The sequence below is a fragment of the Natrix helvetica genome (assembly GCF_964273705.1).
Source record: "Natrix helvetica genome assembly, chromosome: Z".
Classification (NCBI taxonomy): Eukaryota; Metazoa; Chordata; class Lepidosauria; order Squamata; family Natricidae; genus Natrix; species Natrix helvetica.
This window is the reverse complement of record NC_138554.1, coordinates 96,181,543-96,202,062: the sequence shown is the minus strand read 5'-3', so window position 1 is coordinate 96,202,062 and position 20,520 is coordinate 96,181,543. Positions and strand designations below refer to the sequence as shown.

At 42.4% G+C, this 20,520-nt stretch overlaps 1 protein-coding gene across 3 annotated transcripts in view; it reads right to left on the bottom strand.

Annotated features, from left to right (window-relative positions):
• TBC1D5 (TBC1 domain family member 5) overlaps positions 1-20,520 on the bottom strand; it is a 407,032-nt gene that overhangs the window by 369,748 nt on the left and 16,764 nt on the right. For all 3 annotated transcript variants that reach the window (XM_081970868.1, XM_081970866.1, XM_081970867.1), the window contains exon 2: positions 12,725-12,787. The gene's annotated coding sequence lies outside the window, so the exon portion shown is untranslated. The remainder of the gene's footprint in view (positions 1-12,724; positions 12,788-20,520) is intronic.

Genomic DNA, 20,520 nt, shown 5'->3' with positions numbered 1-20,520 from the left:
CGGGCGGGCGGTGCCTAGGAGTAGGGCCTTCTCTGTGATGGGCCCAACCCTCTGGAACGACCTCCCTCCGATATTAGAACCACCTCTGATCTCCGCTCCTTCCGCAAGAAATTCAAGACCCACCTGTTTCGAGTAGCTGGTCTGGCCTAATTATAATCGTAATTGTATTTACAAAGGGAACATCTATCACTAACTTTCCTGGATGGCTTTTTAAATTTTATATTGGGGTTTTAAACGGGTTTTAAAATTGTTTTCAATTATTTAAATTGATTTTGGGGTCTTATATACAGACAGTATGTGCGTTGTTGTTTTTGTTCAATGTCTTATGTTATGTTTTTGTTGTTTTGATTATGAACGGTCTGTACACCGCCCCGAGTCCCTACGGGGAGAGGGGGCGGTCTATAAATTAAATAAACCTGAACCTGAATCCTTCTCCTGATCACAGCTAGATCTTGGCTCCTCTGTGTGTTTTACCAAGAGAGCCTGGAAAATATTACGGTCAGGCCAGAGCGCAGCACCTTTTGTTAGGGACAGGAGAGTGTGTGTGAAAATGGATAGAAAAGTGAATGAAAATGTGCTGTTGTTGTTACTGCTTTTGTCCTGTGAAAGAAAAAAAAGCAAAGGCCCATGGTGTATGGAAAAGTGTAGAGGTGCCTGGTACTAACTGCAGAGGGGCAGAGGTCCCCACGGATTACCTTTTTGATCCGCAAAACCCAGGTGATTCTGAGAGATAGGGTCGAATACTTCGTGGGGGAATCGAAGTCCTTCCCAGAATCTTTTTTTCCTGAAACTTACGGTGGGTGGTCACCTGGCTAGGCCATTGTGAGCTCTACATGTAAAGGGTAATGGGAAGCATTAACTCGCGGGTGGCCAGAAGTGTCCTGGGAGATTTCCTTAGATGCCAAGATTTTGGCTGACATGAGTAGAAAGAGAGCAAGGAAATTGTGTGGCAAATGGGCTTTGCTGAAAGATGATACAGGAAAACTAATTTGGCTACATAAAGGTATTTTTTAAAAAAAGGAAAATTTTGGGGTATCTTTTTTTCCCTCTTGTCTGTTTGTCTCTTTCTCTGTCTTCTATGCAACCATGTAGTTTGTCTGTTAAGATTTGTGCCTCTCCTAATTTAACAGATTTGTGCTGGGAATGAATGACTAGGGTGTGTAAACCTGAGAGTTCTCTCCCCCCCCCCTTATTTGCTCCTTGTCCTTGTATAAACATGTGTCTAAGTCGTTGTGCATCCTCGAGGTAATTGTAACTATAAACTGTCTCCAATCCAAAAAGACAAGAATTTTAAATTGTTCAAAGAAAGAAAAGAGTAAACTGGCAAAAATTGCCTTCGCTCCATTTGTCAGACCCAGACCCAGACGTAGTGTTTGTTTGGCCAACAAAAACAGAGTAAAGAGAAGTATTTTTTCTTCCTTCCTTCCTTGTACCTTAAGGTAACAACCCAGGAAATGTTTACGTTCATTTACAAGAAAAGTTTCATCCTTGCATTTATTGTGTGTTTAAATGATTTTACCTGTTCATCTCTTTCTGGAAGCATGTGAATCCAGACCCATTTCTCATCTGTGATATCCCCATAATATTACCAGTTTAGTAACTGATGATTTTATTTTTTCAAAATCTGCCTGCAAGCTATCTACCCCCACACATACAGACCCTTACCTCTAATCCTCCAACAATGCCTTTTCTGTGGGGGAGGGGATCTTGTTCTCATGTCTTTCAGCCCTGGAAGATTGTACTCTGTGAGGTGAGTAGAGACTTTTTTTTTCTTTTGGGGGGGAGGAGGGGAGTGTTGCCTTGTGTGTGCATGTATGAGACAAAGGAAATTTCTAGTAGAGGTTTGCCTTTGACCTGAGTAAAAACCCTCTGCACATCTATCTGGCCAACCTACTCTATTGGTCCTAAGGTAGAAACCTGGCCCCCAGAAAGCAGTTTTGTTTTAGATTTTGTCAACAAATTTGCTGATTTTCTGGCCACCATCAGATGAACTGAAAAGGAGCTTTACCTGAGTTTCTTCCCCAAGGTGACTAAGGAGTCCACAGAGATACGTTAAAAAAAAAGCTGTTGCAGCAGTAATAGTTGTCTTTAAAAAAGAAAAGTAGAGCTCAAGAGCCCAACCCAGATGCAAATGATGTGTTAATGAAGGTCTCCATACATCTTGATCTTTAAAAATATGCCAGTGATTTCCTGGGGGATCCAAGATAAGAGTTTGGATCTTTAAAAATATGCCAGCGTGAGAGGAGGAACCAACATCGCGATGACACAACATGCGGTGTCGACACTCTGAGACCACTGTTGACACTTTTGCCGCTGGACCGTCCATTTGGACCTAAACCATCCCGTAGAGAGGGTGACCAGGAAGACGAAGCCTTGCTGGTCCCAGGGACACCGCATAGTCCCTGAATGACCCAAGGGAAGCTCTTCAAGCCGGCGGTAAACAGGCAGCCCCAGGTTGATGAAGTCGGGACGGCTCCGGAAGGAAGGAAGTGAAAAGAGAAAGTGAGTCCATCTGATGAGGGTTTTTTTTCCCTATAAGACTGCCCAAAGAAACTTTTCTTTAAAAAGCCAAATTAGATCCTTAAGCAAAGGAATTAAGTGGCGAAATTAACTTTTATTGGATTGCGCTGGAAAGGTTTTTTTTCCATTGTAACTATACTTTGTGGATTGAAGTGCTCGCAACGTTTTCCATTTCTCTTCTTAAAGACTAATTTTTCTTTCTTTCTTCTGCTTTTTGTTACTTCATTTTTTTAGACTTTTGGACTAAAACTTTCCTTTTTTATTTTAACAATTCTTCCTATTACTTGTCATTAAATTTTACTAAAGAACTTTCTTTCCTATAAGCCAGAGATAAATATTAGAAAGTGAAAAGTAGCAACACTGCCACTCGGAGGTCAGAGGCTGGAGTTTTTTAAACAATGTATCTCTTCTTCTTTCCTCTTTGATCTTACTGACTATGCAGCTGAAGGGTTTGTAACTTGTTTACAGAAACTGATAAAGAGCCAAGGGCACGAATTGTTTTTGGAAGCGCTTTTGAGAACTATCTTGGCAGGGGAGAGAAAGGGAGGGAAAAACCAGAACCCTTCTCCTTTGAAGAGCATAAAAGAACTTGCGTTTAAGTCAACCAAAAATTAAAAAATTAAAAAGGCCTGGAAGGCTAGAGAGGCAGTAACTATTAGTCCCCCCCCCCTTTTTTTTTTTTAAACATGGATCAATATTCAGATGAGGAAACCTTAAACTTCCAAAATATCTTGGCTGGAATTCAAAATCTATTGGAAGGATATGGGAGAATTGAGAAGAAGTTGGAAAAATTAGTGTTCCTCACAGCAAAAGATGAAGGGGGTGGAGCCCCAAAAATTAAAGCTGAGAATGAAGATATAGAAGATAAAGATAAGACAACAGATGAATTTATTAATGGAGCAAATGTGGGTGAAAGTGGAATGAAGGGAATATGGAAGAGGGAATTCGATGAATTGGAGCTCTACCCCAAATTCCAAGATACAGAAGAAGAAAAAAGGGTAATGATGATGGATTTAAGAAGAGAAATTCTTTCAGAAGCATGATTGCTATCCAAAGACAAGCTAATTTTAATAACAACAGGTGGGCAACGAGATTACCTGAGAGATCCTTCAAGCAACAAAGTGCGGAGAGAAGTCTATAAAAACCTTATAAGGGAAATAAAAAGAAGACTGACACAATTGGCAAGAGAGATAAGATTGTTTTGTTATTGGAAAAAAACAGGTTGATAATGAAAGTTATAATAAAAAATTAGTTAATTTTTGGTTGATTAATAAGTAGGAATTTAGTAATTTTTAGACTGTTTTAGATTGTTATTAAATGTTTATTCGTCAACAAATAATTAACTATAATAACAATAATGAAATGATAATGGATATAGCTTAATTATGTATGTATGTACTGGCAAACTAGTAAAAGAAATTTCAATATAAATTGCAAATTGCGATCTGGGAAAAAGACATAAATTTTATTAACAATTTTTTATTTAGGTGTTGTTATAAAGGTGTAATGTTTTTTGGGTTTGACGAGAGGAGGTGGAATATAAATAGCAAATGATTTTTAGCCAATTATAATAACAATAAGGAAATGTCAGTGGATATTGTTTAGTGATGTATACATGCTCTGGTATTGGTAAAAGCAACTTGGATATAAACTCTAAATAGCAAGTTGGGGGGGAAAGGGGAGGGGGAAAAAGGTTTAGAAATGTTATTAATTGACTTTTATTTAGAATATGTTATAAAAGTGTAATGTTATTGGAGGATTTTTGAAATAGCTAATGAATGCCATTAAGTGGTTGTGTCAAAGTATGAATAATTTGAGGTAAAAGCACGTTTAAATAATTGTAGTCAAATGAGAATTGTGGTACATTGATAGTAAGATATACAAAGATTTTTGATTTAAAGTGTATAATCTAATATGAACTATAAGTAATGATTGTGGAAGAAATGCACAAAAGTTATTTGTAACCAATCAACATGCTTTCTACAAGATGTAATGAAGGACAATTCTTTTTTTGTGTTTTTGTTTAATTAAAATAAAAAATAATAATTTTTCAAAAAAAAAATATGCCAGCTCTTGCTGGGAGATCAAGACAGATATAGAAGAATTTGGATCTTTAAAAATCAGCCAGCGTCTGCTGGCAGATCCAAATTAGAAAGAGGACACTGAACACCCCAGGGCAGAGACAGGTATTAACAATCTAGTGCTTAAGGTGATAGAACAATGGACGTAACTTCGAGCAAAAGTAAGAAATTTAGCAAGTAATAAAAAGGTAAAGCCTGTCTGAATGGGAAGACCTAGGTAATTGGACTTGATTAATTTGATGTAATGTCCGTTAAAATTCTTAGGTGTGCATCTATACTAATAACATGTAGAATCGAATGGCATTGAATTGATTGTGATATGTTTGACCAGTTGGCAAAATAAGTACACTTCTCTTGGGCTTGAAGCTGTGGGGAACGGGAGAGTAGTTAGGATTTAAACTGCTCTCTGAGTTTTCCCACTGCTTCAAGAACGAGCAACATGTTCCCCAAGGAAAGAAAATTGAAGATTTAAAGAGACAGAACCTCCCCCAGACCTGAAAGTATTGTTCCATGGTATTTGTGTATGTTTGTTTGTGTATGTAATCATTTCCAGACCTGGAGGGAAGTTGAGATCCCTTAATAATAGAAAATGGAGCTCATTGGCTTATGTACCGCTCCCTGAAATAATTGTAATAAATGATTTGCATGAAGAAAGAATGAAATGGGATTTTTGTATGAGAAATTAATTTACACAAGCAGTCTGATTGCAGTGCAAATGTGAGTATGTTGATGGTAAACGTTGGTGTGAATGTACTTTGATTCCCTTTCATATAAAGAAACAGGAAGTTGCAAGGTTGTTTAATGGTATGTGTGTATATGTATGTGTTACCATTTCCAAACCTGAAGAGAGGGTGAGATCCTCTAATAAAAGAAAATGGAACTCATTGGCTTGTGAAAAAGTTCCCTGAAATACCTATGATTGGTTGACATGAGCAAGCATGAAGGTCCGATTACAGTATGAATGTGAGTGTGTGTCCCCGATGCCCCAGGAGTGATAAGTGTTAGGGATCCAGAGATCTATGATGGCCTTGTGTGTACCCTCCCTCCTTTCTTTCCCTTCTTCCTTCTGGGTCATTAAAGGTGGCTGTGGTTCTTCTGCTCACTGTAACCACTTTTCTCTCTCTCTCTTCTGAGAAATTTGGAGTAAATGGGTGACCGGCTCCCACACCTTTACCTTTCACTGTTGTGATCTTTTTCATCTGCATATAAAAGCTATGCAGTTACATTTCCTTTTCTGCTCTGAATAAAATTTCAATTTTTTCTTCTGGAAATTTTTAATGTTTAAAATGCTTAATTAAACCTATAAAAAGAAATGATTTTGAGATATTTTGCTTACATTTGTAAATGTTTTAACATACTTAATGAGAATTTGCTTCCATCTGAATGGAATCTGATATTTTGGAATGTTGACTCAAAGTATCCTTTTTATTGCTAGTTTTATTTTTTGAAGCTGTTCTTCTTCCCTCCCTCTTTTATGCCTGAGTGCATTTTTAAATGCTTATGAGTCAAGGTGCTGTACCCTATGATATTTTGTTTGTTTGCTTGTTTGAAACATAAGTTGTTGTCCCTTTTGGAAATTTACTCCTTTTACTGCAAAAAAAAGTGTTTCAATCATAGAGGCAGTGGGAATTTCCTTGTTCCTTGGAATTTACATTGTCTGCCTTCTGAAATAATTTCCACACTTAGACAGAATGGGGGAAATTCCACAACATGAGATTAAAGATATGTCTGTAAAGAACTGTATGCTTGGCCTCTCCTCTTACGTCAGAAACAAAGGACTGCTAGCTCAAACCATAACTCTCGAATTGGCTACTGGTGGTTGCGTCCTGATAAAACCTGACATGAGGAAAAAATTTAGTCAAGTCTGGGACAGACTCTACCAAGCCTGACTGACCACTCTTACCAGCAAGCCAAGCCTAATGCCATCCAGCAAACATGAAAGAAAGGACCCTGAGGTGGAGAAGTAAAGACCAAAAGACTCTCTTCTATCCCCAGAAGACAGCTGTAAAGACTATGGGGGAGGATGGAAATTGATTGTAAGGTTTTCTTTCTTTGCTTCCTTTACTGAAAGTCATTGTAGGGTTTTCTTTCTTGTCTCATTTATATTGTAATCAGTTTAATGTATTCATGTAAGAATTGTATTTTAGAATGGCTAGCACAGTAAGTTCTGAACACCTTAGATTTCTGTCTAGTGGGAGGCAAATTTTGTCCAAAACATCTGTATTTTCTGTATTGTAGAAGCAGCTACACAGAGAGAGGGGGGGAGGGAGGGAGGGAGGGAGGGAGGGAGGGAGGGAGGGAGAGAGAGAGAGAGAGAGAGAGAGAGAGAGAGAGAGAGAGAGAGAGAGAGAGAGAGAGAGAGAGAGAGAGAGAGAGAGAGAGAGAGAGAGAGAGAGAGAGAGAGAGAGAGAGAGAGAGAGAGAGAGAGAGAGAATTAGATTGAAACTACCTCCTTGACTTATCTCCACACAAAGCTTCTCCTAGATTGATTTCTGCCCTGGCACAAAAGCTAAGCAGTGGTATTTCCCTGTTAATTCTGTGGGGGAGGGTAAATTCCCCTCAGGCAATTCCCCCCACTTGAAGAGTAGCAGAAAGGATCTTCAAAACCCAAGCCCTGACTGACTCAAAAATGATGCTGCCCCATTGCCCAGTAAAGCAGGATATGTTGCACTGGTGGTCTCATGAGTAGGAGTCCCCGGGCACATTGTGTGTAATTTTAAAAATACGAAAAGTCTGGATGGCACACTAGCTAAACTCAATTTGGCCTCACTAAAATAAGAGCTAGGGCAGGTTCAAGGCCCATCCCTTCGAAATGGGTAGCCCGTAACTTAAAGGAAAAGTGAGGCTGTAAAGAATTCTGGGACTTCTGCTTGCTTGAAACCTGTCTGGAAGCTCACAGAAAGTGATGCCTGATATTAATTGGCATGGAAAATTGGATACTGTAAATTTCTTTCCAGAACTTGTGCCCTGACTGCTAGACCTTCATGGTTGAAAGCTGTCTGGGAACCACTGAAGAGATTCTTCTGCTGTCTCTCTCAATGACTTTCCATTAGAAAAAAATTAAGTCTCCCCGATCTGACCAATTTTAATCTTTTATCAAAAACGTGAGTGTTCCACTCACATGTTTTTTTTAAAAAAAGGAGGGATTGTAGGAAGTTATCACCCAGCCCTCTCCCAGAAAAATGAAATATCCTAGGAAATATTGAAAAGGCAGAATATATTTCCCTGGATGTGAAAAGGGATGAAGAAACATGTTTTAAAGACAAAGTAACTCCCTGCAGCTTCCTGCCCATCCTCCTTTGTCAATGGGCCATTGCCCAAGCCAGTACCTTTACATAATAAAGAGTTCTCCACTTCAGCTCCAGGGGGATGGGATTAAGGCATGATTGGCCTTCACCCACTCACCACATGGCATCCGAGAACTCAACCAAACCTGGATTCAAAACACAGTCTAGAGAGTTGCCCCTCCATGGCCCCATGGGAGTCTGACAACCAATCAGAATACAAGATCAAGTTCAAAGGCCAGACAGGGCATAAAACCAGGGACTCAGCATCTCAGCCCTTCCTTCTCTTCTTCTCCCCAACATTGAAGCATGTGATCACCTTTTCTGTTCAGGACTCAAGCCATGTGGTCCTGTCCACCATTAAAGCCATCTTTCCAAGCAGCCTCCATGTCTCCAGTGTCTTTTTCCCCACTTAGAGCCGAACCCAGGACATTTCTTTCATCACTATATACAAGTTTTTATCAATGAATATAAATCAAAGGAAACAACTTCCTTTAAAGCAAGCATATGAAAATACTAAAGAAAGATACCAATTAAATATTCATACATTCAATATTTCAAAATAAGGAATTTAGATATATCCATGCATAATTTAAATTATCTAGTGAAACCTATCTACAGAGGCCTTTTCTACTGTATTTTAGCAACAACCGAACTTGAAATGTACAACTAATCCTTTCTCATTATTTAATTTCTAAACTTTCAAACTAAGGGAAATAACAGACTGGATTAACAATTAAATGGTTTTATTGAACCAAAAGTAAACAGAAAGTTTAAAAATGGATTGCAAAATGTTTATAGTTGTTAATGAAGCCAAAATAATTCATACTTGTATGACTTAGTCCCTGACTTAAACTATTCATTTAATGACCTTCGAAATTACCATGGTGCTAAAAAGAATGATCTATGATTAGTCTTCACACTTATGACTGTCATACTGTTCATTTTGATCATTTGATCAAAATTATTTATGTATTTATGACTGTTGCAGCATCTGGGAGTGGGATGGACAGGTTGGTCACATGATTGCCATTTGCTTCCTTCCCAGAAGATTTCTGATGAGCAAAGTTGAATGGGAAAGTCAGATTCACTTAAAAACATATGATTCGCTTAACAACTATAGTGATTTGCTTATCAATTGCAGCATATTGGTTGTAAAAAACTGGATGCAACTCATTTAACAACTGCATCCCTGATGTGACAACAGTTCTGCTCCCAATTTTGGTCTTAAGTCAAAGTCTACCTTTAATACTTATGTTTAAAAATTATTTTATTTACCTTCAAAGGGAATACATCACTTTTACTTTCCAAGCTATTGTGTTCAATTTTAACTGTTGTTTTAATTTGAAGTGCCATTTTCCTTTGTTTCAACAATAAATACCTAATATCTTTGTCAGTGTGTTGACTATACCAAATTGCTTAGCTAGAAGCACTATATCATCCTTAGCTTTGCCTCACATTTATTTTTACCTTCTCAGTAAGACACATCTTTTACACATATTTTGATCTCTGTATTCTGCTTTTAAATTTATTTAAATTCATTCTTCAGCATTCATTGATACTGTCTACACATTGCTTATTTTAAAAAATATATAAAAGCAAAAACCACTATCAGAATTAAGAAACATCATGTGAGGGCTTATTACTTCTATGATAATAAATAGAAGACCAGTCTTAACTTTAGAAGCAGTCACCTAATACCAGACCATATACCGGGGGTGGGGGTGGGGGGAAATCGGCACATATCTATGGCATATTATCTGAAATTACTGAAAAAAATTAAGTATATATTGTTCTGCAGGCAACCTGGATATAAACCATAAAATTTTACAACCAAAATGAATCACTCTTGAATGAGATGGGTGGTCTTAAATCAATCAATCAATTAAACAAACAAAGTGATTATTAGGGTCTTTGCCATTGTACATGGTACTCTGATTTTATCCACTATAGCATTGAAAAGAATATAATTACTCCAATAAACACATCACTTTCACCATTGGCTCTATGTAGGTCTGTTTAAAGGTCAAAACTTTGTAAACAGACAATTATTTAGATGGTTTGACAAGTGTGCATTCTTCCATACAACAATTTATTATAGATTCCACGTGCCATAGAACCAAGTGCATTATATTCAGGTATCATATCCACTATCAGAAAAAACTATTTGAGTTCCATACTTTGCACACAAATACCAGAAATAAAGCAAGCTAAAAGTTGTTAGCAAGAAAACGTGGCTCCAATCTACCTATATAACTACTTAAGTCTTGTTGTCATAACTTTTAATTGGGTGAACTGGTGCATCAGAAGGCAACAATTTTTGAACCAAGTATCTTAAATGGCCTAATTTATAAAATGTGCACTAAATTCAGGATTTATGACTCCTGTGACTAAGGATCCATGCAAATTACTCTTTACCTGACTTCTCTGACCCATGCAGCACCTTTCTTGCACTCTCAAGCATCACTCCCAATTTGCACTCCTGCAGCAGCCACTTACTTGTCTATGGGCTCTGGACATTTATACTGACCTTCTCTCTGCAAGCTTCCCACAAACAAAGTAAATGGGAATGCTGACAAGAATTCTAGAGAGGGAAAGAGGTTTTACACACACACACACACACACACACACACACACAGTTTATTCTTATCCCACTCTTTTTCTTTTCTAACCAGAGGCTGCTCTTTCTTCCCAGTGACAATCAAGGAAAAGAGGAAAAAGCAAGACAGTTGTCTAGTATCTGAGAAGCAGTCTTCAGCATTAAAGTGCAGGCTGGTTTCAGGACTGGATAAAAATATGCTGAGAAGACGGTGAAAGCTTGTTTGTTCATGATTGGAAGTTACTGACAATCAAACAGGACCTTCATCTACCAGAAACTGGCACCAGAGGAGGGATGAGACCACACACATTAATCAGAGGAGGAGGATCAGAAGGAAAACATGGAGAGGAGAGTGGATGTGTAAGGGAGTCAATTAGTAGAGGCAAAGCCAGCAGGTTTTCAATTTCTCCTCATTGCTGCTTAGCACCAAGTGAGATTTCTAGAAAGCCGTAGAGCTTCACATGGCTGGCCTATGGAATTTGATGTCATTCACATTGAAGCCACAGAACAATTTCCCTGCACTCCAGCTCACTCAATGATGTCTTATTCCTCACTTTGACCTGCACATGCCTCTGATGAAGGTGGTATGTATCCCAGCATATATTAGCTTTGTCTTTGCTTTCTCAAAGTCTTGATTTGGATGGTTTGAAACTATGATGGTGGCTTCAGTCACGCCTCCCAGGGTCTTTTCCACCCCTGAAGCACACCATGCTCCAAGAAATTAACTTTGCGGTTGCTTTACATCCACATGGGTAGAATAGGGATGCGGGAGCATCATTAAGCAAGGCAAACACATGAGTTCTTCACTTAACAACTATTATGAGTTGCAACCATATGGACAGTCTCCATTACAACTGTTGGTGAATTGTATGCCTTTAACTTTTGCTATCTCTTACATTGGGCTTTAAAACATATTTCTGAGTTCAACTTTAAAAAGCTGTCTTTTTATTTTAGCAATTTTATTTATTTTAAAAATAATTTTGTAGTTTAACTTGTTTTTTGTAAGCTACTTTAAGAAAGCATAAAAACATTTAAATTAATGTAACACAAAAATATTTTAAATCCTGAATGTAATTCAGAAAGAACAGATTAAAGGTAGATGGAAAGCCTGGGGCAGCTAAACAGACTTATAATTGGGGTGAAACTATAATCTACATCTAGAGTCATATGTTTAGAATGTTTTCTAGAATGCTTAGAATGTTATGTTTACATGTGGAAAGAATGATCGAAAAATATTTATCATACAATACATTTTCTCCAAGGAAGGACTATTCTAATTTGATTTTCTTCAGAATTTTCCATTATTTTTCTACTTCACATATTATTTTCTGAAAATTATTTCTGAAGCTTTAAACCACATAAACATGTTCAATATGAAAAAAATGCCAGAAAAATAATGACGTAGACCCAGAGAAGCTTCCTCCATCAGAATACCCCTTGGAAGAATCACATTCCTAATTTACAGAAGATAACAATTAAATATAGGAAGGAAAATTTGAAAAGGTTAAAGTCATAGAAATTCATGTAAAAGTCCAGTTATATGGATTATTTACAGAATGTATGTGTGTGTACATCTACCTACGCATATATCATACACAGAGGGAGGGAGGGAGGGAGGGAGGGAGGGGGGGGAGAGAAAATATTTTGCAATGAATATAAAGTTGCCTCAAAGCTAACACTTTAATTTTCAAGAACCAAGTAAGAGTGGGGAAAAAAATCTAGTCAGTAACAATGCTGCGTTGAAAAGCAATAAAATCAAAATTAAGTTATAAATAATTTAAAGCCTGTCATGAAGATGTATTAATAATTCATCAGATAAATAATTTACTAAATAATCAAATAAATAAATAATGAAATACATAAATAAATCAGCAAATAAATACTTCTGCAAAATAACCTAAACAATAAGTCACGAAAATAAATGACAACTCAACAAAACTATAATGATTTTCTAAAATTCTGATAGTTTTAAATAAAGAAATGTATATAAAATAGATCAATCTTGGTTAGATAAAATATATTTTTCTATAATATTGGTGAATTTCTAATTATGTTACAAGAATACACTTCATATTTTACAAGAATGAAGCAATCCTGGTAACTTAACAAGACTGCAGTTATAAAGTATGCTTTTACATTTCATGTAATTCATCTCCACAAACTAATTTTTCATCAAATATATATAGGCAGTTTATTTGCAAAATGCTTAATTTACATTTTCTTTTCAATGCAGTACTTACAATACTGCTATAGTCCTTCTTGGCCGTTGCTTTATAATCTTCTCCAAACCTTCAGAAGTTTTGCTGTAGGGAGAAACAATTGCAATAACCTTAATTATTACAGATGGTATCTCATTCATTAGTGGATGACAACAATTTATTTGAAAGCATTCTAAAGTCTGTTTTATAATTCTTCAAAGCAATTTAAATGCGAAAGAACCATTTCCATCTACTAGTTACTTGAAGTTTTTCGAAGTCTTTTATGGAATGATATCAGGCACACTGATCTCTGTTGTAGTTAAACTGACATACAATCTATGCAAACTGGCACTTGTTCAGAGAGGACAAAATGTGAGAGGACAAAGTGCTTGGCTGACTTCTAAGTCTTATTCTAACTGCCTGATATTGGAAACAGGCAAGGATTTCCAAATATCTACGTACTTCTAAGAAAATAATAGCCCTATTAGTCTGCAGTAGGAAATTCAAATGTAGAAAGAACGTTGGTCTTACCTGAACATGTCTTTTCTGGGGAAGAGAGGGAGTGGTCACGTGAGGGTATTCTCAAAGTCTGATTGGTCCAAAGACTGAGAGCAAACTCTTAAATACTCCTGCCTTCCTTTCCTTCCCAGTTTCCTCGAAGGCGAACAGCAGAACTAGAACAACAACAAACAGAACAACACAAACAACCCCCCCCCCGGGAAACTCCCGGGCTCCCCTTGACCCTTACAACCAAGAACAGGGCGGGTCATGACCACTCCCTCTCTTTCCCAGAAAAGACACGTTCAGGTAAGACCAACGTTCTTTTTCCAGTGGAAGAGAGGGAGAGGTCACGTGAGGGACATACCAAAGCTCAGTCCCAAGGGAGGGAATAAACGCAACTACCAGTTATGGCCCAAGGGGAGTATCTGCTACCACCCTCTGCAGGACCCTCCGACCAAAGGAAGCATCCGCCGAAGCGAACAAATCCAGACGATAATGTCTGATGAACAGAGTCAGGGACGCCCAGGTGGCGGCCCGGCAAATGTCTTCAAAAGGGGCCCTAGTGCCCATGCCGCCGTGGTCGCGGCACTCCTGGTAGAATGGGCTGTTATACCTAACAGAACGGAACGCCCCTCTGCCCCATAGGCCTCCCTGATGGCTTGCCATAGCCAACGGCCAATGGTGGCCGAGGACACTCTAGCCCCCAAAGTCCTGGGCTGAAAGGAGACAAACAAGGCCTCTGACCGACGGAACTCTGACGTCCGTCGGAGATAAATACGCAAAGCCCGACGAACATCCAGATGGTGCCAGAGCCGCTCCCTATCAGAAGACGGCCCCGGACAAAAATCGGGCAGGACAACCTCCTGAGCCCTGTGAAAGGGGGTATTCACCTTAGGGAGGAAGGTAGGGTCGAGTCGAAGAACCACCCTATCTGCATGAAAATGGCAAAGATCATCCTTGGACGACAGGGCGCCCAGCTCCGAGATACGCCGGGCAGAGGTAATCGCCACGAGAAACACCACCTTAAGGGATAAGAACCTGAGATGAACCGACCTGAGCGGCTCGAACGGAGCCCCCATCAAGGCTCTGAGGACCAGGGGCAGATCCCACGTAGGGAACCTATGGACAGGGGGAGGCCGGAGATTAGCCGCCCCCTTAAGAAACCGTTTGATCAGGGGAACCTGAGAAAGGGAGGAAGACCCCATGCTCCCCAGAATCTAGGACAGAGCCGCCACTTGGCGACGCAAGATGTTGTGCAACAGGCTGTCGTCCAGCCCCTTCTGCAAGAAATCTAAGACATTTGGGACAGTGGCCCTAGCCGGAGAAATCTGATGAGGAACGCACCACCTCACGAACGCGTCCCAGGTCGAATTGTAGACCCAGTTCGTAGAGGGACGCCTGGAAGCCTCGATGGTACGGATGACCCCCGAGGACAGATTGGCCGCCCTCAGTAGTCCCTGTTCAAAAGCCATGCGGTCAGATGAAGCCACTGGGGCTCTGGGTGAACCAGGATCCCCTGGCGTAAGACCATCTCCTCCCGCGGGATCCTCCACGGTTGGGCCATCGACAGCTGAATGAGATCTGCGAACCAAGGCCTCCTGGGCCAAAAGGGGGCCACCACTACGACTAACGCCTTCTCCAATACCACCTTCCTGAGAACCCCCGGGATGAGCGGGATTGGGGGAAAGGCGTAGAGGAGCCTGCTGGCCACCTTCTCCTGAGTGCATCTGTTCCCTCCGCCCTCCGTGACTGAAAACGTGTGAAAAACCGGGGCAGATGTGCGTTCGATAGAGACGCAAAGAGGTCTACTAAGGGAGTGCCGAATTTCTGACATATCCTCCAGAAAACGTCCCGATGGAGTTGCCATTCGCCATTGTCCAGAGTCGCCCAACTCAGCCAGTCTGCCTGGTGGTTGGAGAGGCCGGAGATGTGCTCCGACACCAAAGACAACAGGTGTCTCTCTGCCCAGGCACCCAGTCTCAGAGCCTCTAGCCAGAGGGCACGAGAATGCGTTCCTCCCTGGCGGTTGATGTGGGCCTTGGTGGCCACGTTGTCCGTCAGGAGAAGCACATGCCGGCCCTCCACTGAGGACCGGAAGCGCTGGAGGGCGAGACGGGCCGCCTTCAGCTCTAACCAATTTATATTGTGGCGGAGATCCGTCTACGTCCACCTGCCCTGAGCCAGACAAGAGCCCACCAGCGCTCCCCAACCGAACAAGCTCGCGTCCGTGGTGACGGTCACTCTGTCTGGCTCCCAGAAGGAGCAGCCCCGCTGAATGGCTGGGGAAGTCCACCACCGCAGGGAAGCCCGCACCCCTGCCGGAAGGCGTAGAGTGCGAAGCGTGTTGCTCAGCCGTCCCGTCTGGAACGGGATGAGCTCCCACTGTAGTGGGTAGAGGTGAAGCCTGGCCCACGGGACTATCCCAATGTAAGACACCATGTTGCCCAGTAATTGTGATAACGTGAGGACAGAAGCGAATCGATTTCTGCGGACCTTTTCCGCCAGCTGCCGTAGACTGACCTGTCAATCCTGAGACAGGCGGACAACCCCTGCCACGGAGTCTATGACCGTCCCCAGATGAAGAATGCAAGTGGAGGGGGACAGCTGGCTTTTGGGAAAATTGATCGAAAACCCCAGGGATTGGAGACTCCGAATGGTGAGATGGGGATCCGAGACTGCCTGAGGGAGGGATCCTGCCTGGACCAAGACATCGTCCAGGTAGCATTGAAGCCTCACTGGAACGGCCCGGAGATGCGCCGCCAGAGCCGCCAGCACCTTCGTAAAAGTGCAGGGGGCCGAAGCCAGCCCAAACGGGAGAGCCCTGTATTGGTAATGGTGATTCACATGGGAGAACCATAGAAACCAGCGGTGAGCCGGGAAGATTGGGATGTGAAGGTAGGCCTCCCTGAGGTCTACCGACGCTAGGAAGTCCCCTTTACGGACGCCCTGAAGGATAGATTTGAGTGAAGACATTTTGAACTGTTTGTACACCAAGAAGAGGTTCAGACGTTTGAGATCCAGAATTGCCCTCCAACCCCCCGAATTCTTCGGAACCACAAACAGGTTGGAATAGTGGCCCAGTCCCCTTTCCAACTGGGGAACCAATTCCACCGCCTGAATGTCCAGATGTTTGATTGCCTGATCCATCAGATGGCGGCGTTCTAGACTCCGGGATGGAGGGAACGATCTGAAGGAATTCGAGGGCGTGGAGAGGAACTCTAACCTGAGACCCTGACGAACCGTGGAAGCTACCCAAGCGTCTGACGTGATGTCATCCCAACGATCCGCATAGAGGGACAGGTGGCCACCTATGGGACGACTCGGGTTCGAGTCACTTCCCTCTGCGGTACGGGCGACTGCTGACCCTTCGAAAGGGCCGCCGGGACTGATTCTGAAACCTAGAATCAGGTCTTGATAGGACTGTTGCGAAAACTGTCGGTCAGACCTAAAAGAGGAAAAGCGTTGTTGATGATCAAACTCAGAGGCCCTAAGACTCCCGGGCAGGAGGGATGAGACCGTGACTCAGATTTTTTAGCGTTAGACGGGAGCACCTTCTTCTTGTTCTTGTTTTCGACAAGAATGGGGTCGAGGGCCTCCCCAAAGAGGTTGGGAACTTTGAATGGGGCAGCCGCCAGATTCCACTTGGCCTTGTTGTCCATCTGCCAATTACGGAGCCACAGCAGACGGTGGGAAGTAACAGAGGTGGCCAAGGCGCTGAACACGAATTTCACCGTGTCTAAGGTAGCGTCAGTGGAAAATTGTGAAGCCGCAATGATTTTAATGAGGTCCTGCAAACATTCGTCCTGCATCGGGATGCGATCCTGGAGTTGACACAGCCACATGACCGTAGCCCGGTTGAAATAAGAGGCCGCGGCTGCCGACCTAATGGCCCAAGCCGTGGCATTAAAGTTCTTCCGCAAGGTAAGCTCTGCCCACTTATCTTCGGGCTTCAACTTATCCGCCGCATCCCCGGACACCACTGAGGAGGAGGAAACCAAGGTGGCCACCGGGGTGTCAATGGAGGGCAGTTGAATGGCCTGAGCAAAGTTTTGTTCCATATTATAAAACCGACGGTCATCACTCCCCGGGTTAGAAAAGTTGGATGGGCGGGACCACTGGTTGGTCAGTACTTCCATGAACAATGGAGGGGCTGGAATCTCCTCCTTGTTTGTGGCCGTGTTAGAAAGCATGGCCATATCTGGATCCCTAGGCAGGGGAACTGTGGGGTCCCCAGTCCCCACCTTGGTGGTCTTCCTCACCCTGTTCAGGAGAACCTTGAACATGGCCGGAGGAAAGAGACCCTTGGAGGAAGGAGTATCTGGTTGAGTTTCCTCCTCGTCCTCCGAGAACCTCATATCTTGGAGATTCTCCTCCCCCATGACAGGGCTTTCGCTAACCATAGAAGGAGAGGACGCCTTATACTGAGATCTAGCAGAGTGCAAGCTCCTGTCACGCTGGGCAATGCCCTTAGAAATGGCTGCCGATATAAGTCTCTTAAGGCTTTCGGGGAGATGTTCCAAATCCTCCCCCCCCCCATAAGCCGAGCCAGGCCCCTGGGGCGCCAACCTGCGTGAGGCCCCATGTCCTCTGGATGTCCCTTCCAAGGGGTCCTCCAAATCCCCCTTGCTAAACCTGGGGAGACCAAAGGGAACGGGGAGGGAGACCCCCTCCGACTGGAATACCTGTGGGGCCTGGCAGGAGAAACAGAGGGAGAGGAAGGGCTAAACCCCCGAGGAGAGGATTGCTCAGATGGAGGCCTAATGGGAGATTGTGACCTGCTGGCAGAACCATGCCCTGCAGATCTGGCCTGCCTCTCGGCCCTGGCAAAAGTCTTCTCCAAGGCCCTATGCCTCCTTGCCTCCTCCCTGGTAGATGACCTAGAGGGACGCTGGGACGCCATGGGTCTTACTGGGGGATCCCCGGTTCTAGGCCCCTGCCCTCTGGTTTCTTCCCCCCTCGCCGGGCCTTCGGCCTGGCCCTGGGGAATTACCGCACCCTCCTCCATTGCCCCACTCACATGTCCGATGTATAGGAGGCCAAAGAGGGTGGGCCACTGTAGGCCCTTCCGGAACCTGGGCCTGGGCTGGAGATGAAGCCGGTTGACCAGGCCGCATGCCTGGGCCTAGGACTCCAAACAGCCCTGCGAGCCAATGGAGGCCGCGCACACGTGGCACAATTCAAAATGGCCACCGGGACTCTTGCGAGGCCAAGGGAAGCTGAATCGCACGTCCCGGCTCCCCTGGCCACCCGCGGGAGCTGAAAAGCGGTCTAGTGGCTCTGGGGGCCTCGCGCCACTCCCCCCTTGCTCCGCTCGCTCGTGCTCCGACTCACAATTTAAATCAAGAAAATCACCGCCCGAATCAAGCGGCGGCCTCTCTGGCAGCTCGTGCGCACCCTGCAGTACCTACGCTGCCTCCTCTAGCTGCTGGAGCGATCGGCGCTTCTGCAGCTGTCTAAGAGCTGGCACCCCTGCAGGTCCGGGGGTCGGGCTAAGCTCCGCACCCATGGCTGGGAGGCTAAATGCCCCACAGGGCCCTCCCCAACCGCCCAGAGGCAGAAACTGTCCCTTGGGCCACAGCTGCAAATTTAGAATTTAGGTATTTTACAATGCCCAAATAGTCAAATCCAAGCCAGATCGAATAAAGAGAAAAGGCTATTTCCAAAATATTTCCTACCTACAAACAATTCTCAAGTGATTGGACCAAAAAGACTGAGAAGAAACTGGGAAGGAAAGGAAGGCAGGAGTATTTAAGAGTTTGCTCTCAGTCTTTGGACCAATCAGGCTTTGAGAATACCCTCACGTGACCACTCCCTCTCTTCCACTGGAAAATTATAAGATCAACACATTTATTATCCCATAAGCAAGTCTATCTGAATATAAACACAATTTAAATTGAAAGGAAAAGCTACTTATGTCCTTCAATAATAATCTTCAATAGTTTCAAATCGAAGTTTCTCAGTAGCTATTTCAGAATCAAGACATAGGACCAAGAGCTGACATTTAAGGGCCTGAGAACTAGTAAAGAGACCCTAACTCTGGGAGGGCTGCAAATGACAATGCAATGCACCAAAATGACTGCTGAAATTAAGGAGAGGGGGAAATCACAATTTAAGTCCTTATTTGAGAAATCCAGAAACTTTAAGCCATTGCAAACTAAACTAAGTACAATTAGTTTACTTCTCAAAAATTTCCCAATCATATTCCCATTCTAAAAATATTTTCAACTATTGAATAATGTTTTTGAATAATCAAAAAGTGATAAATATCAGGTCCAAAAATTATCACTTCAACCTGTTCAAGCAGGGTAGGAAACTATAAAGAAACATTTTCCCCCTCAACAAGGTTATCAGTAATAAAAATAGAATGTGTTTTGTGGTCTTGTCCCAAAAATGTATACTGAAATAAACAAACCTGCAACTTATTTTATACTAGCTGGATACCCATACTCCGCTATGAAACTATGTGATTGGGCTTGATAAATCGACATTATAGCTTGAAAATTAATGAGTAGTTATGATCAGCCTCTCTGCCTCAGGTTTGCCCCAAAGAAGCCTCTCCTATTCCCCTTTTCTCCCTCAGGCTGGCCCATTGAGCCTCTCCTATCCCCTTCTCTTCCTCAGTCTAATTCCTTAGTATCAGAGCGTTTTTGAGGTGGGGAGGGGGAGTAAAATGTGTAAACCACCGGCAGGCCAGATGAATCACATGCTGGCCATGCCCATGCTCAAGTGGCCATTGGAACAGAGTTCTTTTCAGGTGGGATGAGGGAGTATAATGTCTAACTATGTAACATCAGAAAACGTTAATAATAATATAAGAAATACTAATGATTTGGTGGTCATTTCAAAAAATCCCTTCTTAATGAGCACCTAGAAACCAAGAAGAACATACGTGCCAAATTTCAAATTTGTAGACTTTACGGTTCTGGAGATTTCGTGATGATACGTGAGTCCTATTTTGCTTTTATATATATAGATTTCAATGTATTATTATTCCCACTTATTTTCACGCTCTTAATTTCTTCAAAAGCTAAAATGGCATGTATTGTACTTATTTCTTAAAAATTAACATTTTACAATAAAAGTTTTAAGACAATTATCCAAAAATAGCACCTATATCTTGCACTATTTGCAATACCCTAGCACCAAGAGCTTGCACTATTTGGAATACTCTATTTACATCCCATTAATGCATGGATCATTTTAATTAGAATAATATCTTCAAAAAATAAATTATAAACAAAAAATTTTTTAAATTAGTCACTAAAAGTTCCCTGCCAAAGAATTGTTATATTCCTTAAGGTAGAGTCAACAATATTTGGACGTCATTGACTCTACTT